At 38.7% G+C, this 8,238-nt stretch overlaps 1 pseudogene across 1 annotated transcript; it reads left to right on the top strand.

Moving 5' to 3' along the window:
* Positions 1 to 6,607: 6,607 nt before the first annotated feature.
* On the top strand, positions 6,608 to 7,703 carry LOC308621782 (serpin B6-like; annotated as a pseudogene). Its single transcript has one exon. The product of its transcript is annotated as a serpin B6-like (transcript).
* The last annotated feature ends 535 nt before the right edge of the window (positions 7,704 to 8,238 follow it).

The following is an 8,238-nucleotide window of genomic DNA, read 5'->3' as shown; positions in this document are numbered from 1 at the left end:
TGACCACCAATTTAACTATTGTTGCAATTGCCTACAATTTCTATGTGGCTTTATCCTTGCTAAGATGCTTAAGAACTATTTTCAGTTGTGTTAATTTCCCTATTGTGTCATTGTTCACTATATTGTAGGAGTTACTTGATACGAGATGAAATAGGAAGATTTACTTAACAGCAGCAACAACAAAGTCTTGACTGAAGAAACAAGAATGCATTTTTCTTATTTTATTTTGTGGTTTTATTCAACTTTTATTTTTTTATTTATTTTTCATATACGGGCTTCTCACTGTTGTTGCCTCTCCCGTTGGGGAGCACAGGCTCCGGATGTGCAGGCTCAGCGGCCGTGGCTCACGGACCCAGCCACTCCGCAGCACGTCAGATCCTCCCAGACCAGGGCACGAACCTGCGTCCCCTGCACCGGCAAGCGGACCCTCAACCACTGCGCCACCAGGGAAGCCCCTTATTCAACTTTTAATACCATAAGTAATACTTGGTTTAAACAGCCAATTTTCTCTCGTGTAAGATAGATGAATATTGTGGTACTGTTAGGACTATGGATTGTGATCAAAAGTTTGAAATAATGTCTTCAAGTCTCATCCATGTTGAGGACATCATGCTAAATGAAATTAGCAAGTAGGAGAAGGACAAATACTGCATGATTCAGTTATATGAGGTCTCTAAAATAGTCAAAATTGTTAAAAGCAGAAAGTAGAATGGTGGCTTCCCAGGGCTGGGGGGTGAAGGAAATGGCGAGATGCATTTCAGTGATGCAAGATGAAAAGTTCTAGAGGTCCACGGTACAATATTGTATGTATAGTTAACAATAATGTGCTGTACATTTAATATTTTATTAAGTGGGTGAACCTCATCCTATGTATTTTTACCACAATAAGAAAAAGTTAAAAATGGGAATCCACATCAGAAAAGTATTCCCTTTAAGAACTTCTATGACAAGTTATGGACATGATGAGTATTTGAAAACAAGTTCAAGGAGATGAGCAGAATTTAAGCACTCAATTTCTTTAACTTAGAAAAATGCCAGTCATGTCTGTGCCTCTAATGTCTCTGATTGAAAAAGGCATCAACTAATCTGAAACATAAATCCAAAGATAAATAAATAGCATAGATATTTTAGAAATTAAAAGTTTACCTATTTTATTTTCTGAAATTTACATTAGAGTACTTCAATATAGAGTTCCACTTCTGCTTACAATGTAGGAACCCACAAGAAAACATTGCTCCTACCTTATCCATTAAAAAAATTAGTTTTCCTTAAGTCCATTAGAGAGTTGAGTCTACAGGACAACAAATTGCATTAAATTCTAAAGAGTGCTAGATCTATACAAGGAGACATGGGACACCAAATTGTTTCCCTGTTGACAGAGCACAAGAGAAAGAGGTGGCTGCTGTAAAAATAGGTTAAAAAAAACAGCCACAATTTTAATGATTTCCTGTAAGTTTAATATGGGCTGGCATGACAGGTTAGAATAACTGAGAGCACTGAACCCAAGGGGTGTCTATATTCACACCTGAACTATTTTACATCAGCCTCCACTGGCTATTCAAGAGAATGTTTGAGGGCAGAATGGAAGACCTGCTGAGAGCCCTCTAGTGACTTACAGAACCCAAATCCCACTATTCCCCATATCCTTCTCTTATATTAAGCAAAAATCTTAAACTGGTGGGGAAGGAGCATGAAACCTTCCAGCTCCCAAGGCCCAAGCAAAGATAGACGACTAAAAGAGGGGGAAAAAAATCTCTCTGCCACTGGACATGGACATGAGAAAATCTATGGAGTACATGATTCTGAATGACACAAAGATAAGTCAACTACCAATTATAAATACTACTGGGTGAAGGTCAGGAAACTCTTTCCCTTCAAAACCACCCCCCTGGGCTTCCCTGGTGGCACAGTGGTTGAGAGTCCGCCTGCCGATGCAGGGGACACGGGTTCGTGCCCTGGTCCGGGAAGATCCCACATGCTGCGGAGAGGCTAGGCCCGTGAGCCATGGCCGCTGGGCCTGCGCGTCCGGAGCCTGTGCTCCACAAAGGGAGAGACCACAACAGTGAGAGGCCTGCATACCGAAAAAAACAAAAAACAAAAAACAAAACCTTCCCAAACACTAGGCCAACTCTGGCTGCAATAAAGGGGAAGAAACACTGAAAAATTCTTACTCCTGTAGTCCAAGATCACAAGACGTCTCTAAGACTGAAATTGGAACTGTAGAACCAAGCAAGAACACTCCCTCTGTATAACTTGATGCAAAGTTATAAGCAGAAGTAGGCTAGTGGTAGTACAGGGGCAGTAGAGTAAAGGGAACACCCATGGGGCAGGTGCACAAGGGCAGTCGACAGCTGAGGATGGTAATATAATTCTCAAAAAACTATATTATGGAGCCCTAGGTCCCACTCTAAGTATTACATACTTTCATCCCAATCCTGTAGATGTTTGAAATCTGTGGTGCCCTGAAGGTAGCAAAAACAAGTCCCAAAGCCAGCTAAAATACTGAATAAAGAGATTCAATTCCCCACATAGAGAGAAGATGGATGAGAAAATTATTTACCTCCACCTTTACTATTCATCTGAACACAATATCCAGAATTCCATAAAAATGAAAAGAAAAAAAAATGAAGAGAAAACAAGGCAGACCCAGATGTCACCTAAATTTTGGAAACATCATAGGAGCTTTAAAATATGTATGATCAATGTTAAAGGATCTAACGTGATGATAGATCAGCAAACATGAAGACAGACTATATCTATTATTCAACTTGAAGTATACACAAACCAATGGCTACATTTTTGAAAATAAGGTAAGTTCTAGATTGGGCTATTCTGGGTATCCAGTGGCAGAGACCTTGTGTAGGGTCTTTGAAAGGCCTGCGGGAGTGGGAAGTGGGGGCTGGAGATGAGACATACCTTGTGTTCCATGCTGCCTGGTATTGTTGCAAGAGCAGCAATAATGAAACAGGAAGTCAAGTGGTCTGAGCACAGCACTTAGTTGTGGTTTTGAAGGAATTGTCTTCCTTCTCCCTCTTTTGGAAAATTGTGAAGTCTTTGACTAAATACTGAGATGGATTTCAGTTTATTGTCTTCCTGGGAGCTGAAATGCGCAGTCTGTTTCTTCTTATCTTCAGCTGCTTTTTTGTTTGTTTGTTTAAAGTCATACACAATGTAATGAAAATTAAAATACCTAATTTCAGAACCTTAGGAAAGTGTTGCCAAGGTGTTTAGTTTAAAATAATAAAACCTCCTTGTTCAGTACTATAAAGAGAAAGACTGATACTTGTTTTACTTTTCAAAATTTGCCCACCTTTATTTTCAGAGCTAATATTAACCTCCAGAAACCATAAGGGCAGCATGGCTCCCCACTCAAGATTGATGGAGTGTTTTCGTTTGTTTGATTGTTGATTTACAATGTTGTGTTAGTTTCAGGTGTACAGAAAAGTGATTCAGTTATATATATATATATATATATATATATATATATTCTTTTTCAGATTCTTTTCCCTTACAGGTTATTATAAAATATTGAGTATAGTTCCCTCTGCTATATAGTAGATCCTTGTTGGTTACCTATTTTATATATAATAGTGTGCATATGTTAGTACCAAACTCCTAATTTATTCCTCCTCCCATCCTCCTTTCCCCTGATAACCATAACTATGTTTTCTATGTCTGTGAGCCTGTTTCTGTTTTGTATATAAGTTCATTTGTGTCATCTATTAGATTCCACATATTAGTGATATCGTGTGGTATTTGTCTTTCTCTGTCTGACTTACTTCACTCAGTATGATCTTCTCTAGGTCCATCCATGTTACTGCAAATGGCAGGATTGATGGAGGTTTGGACTGAGATAGTCTCAGAACAGGTCTGTAAATCCATTCTATGTTTATCCCCCAGTTCTTAAGCATATATTGATAGCTGGAATAAGTATAGCCAGCATCTAGCAGAATGCTTATCTTGGCTGTAACTCATGAGGTGAGGGTACTTAAATTCATAAGACCCAAGCTTAAAAGACAGAAGCTTAAGCCTACAGAGCTTTGGCAACCTACAAAGATATTAAATTAAAGCAAAAAAATTCATCACTGGGGAAATTAGGGGAAAAAAAGATTAATGTCAAGATCGTGGTAATTCCCAAAGGCTAACTAAGGACTATCACGTAACTAGGAGCTTCAGGAATCTATGTATAACATAATTTCATAGTGCCATAAGGTACCTTGGAAGAGGATTTTCTAGCCCAATCTCCTGACTTTTAATTATAGGAAAATCGATGGAAATTTTTAGCAGAGCCTGGACCCTTTCATAATTACTGATTTTAAGTCCCTGAGACATGAGATGGGACAAGAAATATTTTATGCTGTAGGTTCTCCCTAGCTCCATTTTATAGACAAGTATGTTAAACTCAGATCACAGATTTAGTAAAGCAGGAAGCTGAGATTCTAAAAATCTGGGCTTATTCCTTTGCATCATACAGGGACCTCTTGGCAGTATCGAACTAAGTAGAAAGTTTTCTTTTTTTTTCCTCTTAGTCTTGTATTCTTATGGTTGGGGAGCGGGTGAGGATGGCATTCTTCTTGTCTTCAGGTACAGGGATGTACATTAACTCCCTTGTGAATGGGTCAGTGTGGAACCTTTCAGTTGGATTTCTCTGAGTGTAAATGTGAATGGTAGGCTGTTGTTCTGCCAGTATGCAGGTGTGTGTGTTTTGGTGGTGGCATTGGGATAGCAGACAGGTCTCAATGGGGGAATGAGAGGGCAAATAACAATTAATATTCATAATAGCAATGATGACAGCTAACATTTATTGAACATTTCCCATGTGCAGGAGGAGAGAAAATCGCCCCCTCTTTATAATCTCTGCACTAGTCCTAGGTTTCATTACTTTGAAACTCTCAGAAGATAAGACCATGAGTAAATTTGTGACTCTAAAAATATTTTAACAGTACTCAGAGAAAGTGATTGTTGCATTAGTTCAACAGAATTAATGAGTAAGTATGAAAGCAAGGCTTAGAATAAGCATAAAAGGAGCCTTTCCACAAGACCAGAATAGATGATTCACATTTGTACTTAGTTTTTACCTAATAAAATCCCATTTGTCTTGGATGAAGGTCTCTATTAAATAATAGAATAAAATGACAGCCATACGTCTCTTTTCCCTTATCTGTGCTCAAGAGAGAGGATTAGTATGGAAGCAATGCCTGAAAGCATCTAGCTTCTGTTTGATGTAACAATTTCCCCCCTGCAATAAGTTGCTACAGTAAAGTTAGCTATGATCATCTTTTCTTCTCCTACTTTGTATTGTTAAATGGTGAAAAAGCACTTCTGCCCCAGTTCCCAAGAACTAAAGAAAGCCCTTCTTCCTTGTTTCTCCTCTTTGAAGCCAGTGAGAGGTCTGCAGAAAAGAAAAAGAATGAGAGATTTGGCCTCAGACAAAAACTGTAGTCTCAGTGGTTTAGTAACAAAGTTGACAGCTTGAGGGAAAAAAAAATCCCATGTGGCAGATCCATATGTGGCAAAGTCTTCCCAGAATGAGTGAATGTATTATAAATCATTTCTGGAGTTGTTCCACATGTTGATTTAAAAGGGACTTCGTTTCACTTTTATTTTAATGTACTTTAGTGTATCTAGTGGATAATTAAAATAGAATATGAAACAATGATACTCAGAGAAACACCTGAAGATAGAATATTTTTCTTCTTGATAAAAAAATGTATTTGGAAAAAAGCTCAAACTCATTACAGTAGCAAACCTTGTTTCGGTTGGGGGGGGCAGGTGGAGGACCCATAAGACCATGATTAGCCCACTTTTAAATGAGTTTACCTTTAGAAGGCTTTCTGATTTTCTACTGACCCACTTCCAGAATCACTTTTCCAATTTTCAATCATGTAAAATAAGCATCTTATCCTGGAACATGAACAGGAGGTGGAGGATTTTCTTCTCTGCAAAGTATGCAGGTTTCTAGTTCAAATGGTAATATCTGCTTATAAAGATTTTCTTAAATAAAGGTAATGATATTCTTGGCAAATATTTGAATACAAAGATTAATTGTATTTAATTATGTGTTGTGATGGCTAATTTTATATGTCAAGTTGACTGGGCCACAGGGTGCCCAGACAATTTGTCAAACATTATTCTGGATGTGTTTCTGAAGGTTTTTCTGGATGAGATTAGCATTTCAATCAGTGCACTAAGTAAAGGAGATTGGCCTTTCCGCTATGAGTGAGCCTCTTACTAAGTAACAAGACCTGAATAGGACAAAAAGTCTGAGTAAGAAAAACTCCTCCTGCCTGAATACCTTCACTGGGAATTCAGGCATCTCCTGGTTTTGCCCTGGAACTGAAACATTGGATCCTCTCTTGTGGGGTCTCCAGCCTGTTGGCTTTCAGATTGGAGCTACACCATCAGCTCTCCTAGTTCTCTAGCTTGGTGACTGCAGATTTTGAGACTTCTCAGTTTCCATAATCATATGAGTCAATTCCGTATTCCAAAGGAAATATATGTGTGTGTGTGTGTGTGTATACACACACACACACACACATATGTATGTAATTATGTTATACATAAGTATATTATAATATACTTCTGACTTGTATGGATATTGAGAAACATGTTTTTCTACCCCATGAGCATCTTCTCTGCCCTGGTCATGGTTTTCATGGGAGCAAGTGGAAAAACCACAGCCCAGGTGTCCCAGGCATTTCTTTAAGTAAAAGCAGAGGCAGAGGTGAAGATGCTCACCAGGGTTTCCAGTTACTCCTCATCAAAGTTAACAGAACTGGCACACTGTACTTGCTTAGAACAGCCAGCGGTCTCCTTGGAGAAAAGTCCTGTGATTTCCTCTCATCTTTCAGAGTTTCCTGTTGCAAATTCTACCAAGCAGAGATGGAAGAGTCGACTTGAGCAACATTCCAGAAGAGTCCAGAAACCACATGAACACCTGGGTAGCCAAAAGTTAAAAGGTAAAATTATAGAGTTGCTGTCTCTAAATTCAGTTAATTCAGTGACTAATCTGATTCCTGTGAATGCCATCTAATTCAAAGGAAACTGGGCTCATCAACTTAACAAAGTGCAGACCAAAGAAAGACAATGGAAAGTCAGCAAGAATGAAGACAAGCCTGTGCAAATGATGTTTAAGGAATATACTTTTAAAAAGACCTATATAGCAGAACTATTCACCAAAATTTTGGTGCTTCCCCATATTGGCAAGAAGCTGTATATGTTCATCATGCTTCCAGATGAAAAGACCAGTTGGAAAAGGGTGGAAAAATAACTTACTTATGAGAAAATCATAGAATGGACAAAACTAGACATGATGAATGAAGAGGTGGAAGTTTCCTCCTTAGCTTTAAACTGGTGGAGAAATAGGACAGACAGGATACTGTTTGCAGTCTGGGAATGATGGATGCCTTGGAGCAGGCCAGGGCAACTCTTCTGGAGTGTCATCCAAGAGAGACCTCTTTCTGCCCAAGGTACTGCACAGGTCCTTCGTGGATGTCAATGAAGAAGGCAGGGAGATAATGGCCACCACTGCTGCCTTCATGATGATGCCACCTGTAAGAATGATCCCCAGGTTCTGTGAGGACCACCCCTTCCTTTTGCTTATCCAGAACAACAAAACCAATTTTATTCTTTGTGTGGCTGATTTTCCTCCCTATAAGGAAATGGTTGGTGCAGCTGAGAGACATTCTCCTGTCTCCTACTGACCCACTTTTCCTCTGAAACTTCACAGTATGTCTCCAAGCCAAAATGACTTTGGTGACAATCCAAAAATAAAGGGTCCAACTTTGAAAAAAAATGTAAATAATTAAATGTAAGTGATTCTGTTTCACTGGAGAGCCCTGACTAATACATGTGTGGATTCACTTAAAAATAAAATGGGTGTGTTTAAGTGTATACAAATATTTATTTACCCACATTCATATATACAATATATTATGCATACTGTAATAAATATTTTAACCATAGCATATACTATATACAGAGGACAGAACAACAGAGAAAGGAAGAGGAATTAAAAGGTGATAACTAAAAAGTCATCAGAAGTTACAAGAAAAGTAGAGAAGGAATATTACTCTGGAAGTCACAGTTCTGGATTCCATCCTTAGTTTAACATTTACTAGTAATCAAAACCCAGGTATGTTGTGGGGAAGCTGGGCAGGGTGTATAGAGTCAGCTCTTTCAATTCTATGTCAAAGTAGGACATTTAAAGGAATTCAAGTTGTTGGAGGATCCCAGCAC

The sequence above is a fragment of the Mesoplodon bidens genome, assembly GCF_964165515.1.
Source record: "Mesoplodon bidens genome assembly, chromosome: 8".
NCBI lineage: Eukaryota > Metazoa > Chordata > Mammalia > Artiodactyla > Ziphiidae > Mesoplodon > Mesoplodon bidens.
The sequence above is the reverse complement of the archived record's forward strand: the minus strand, read 5'-3'. Positions and strand labels throughout refer to the sequence as shown.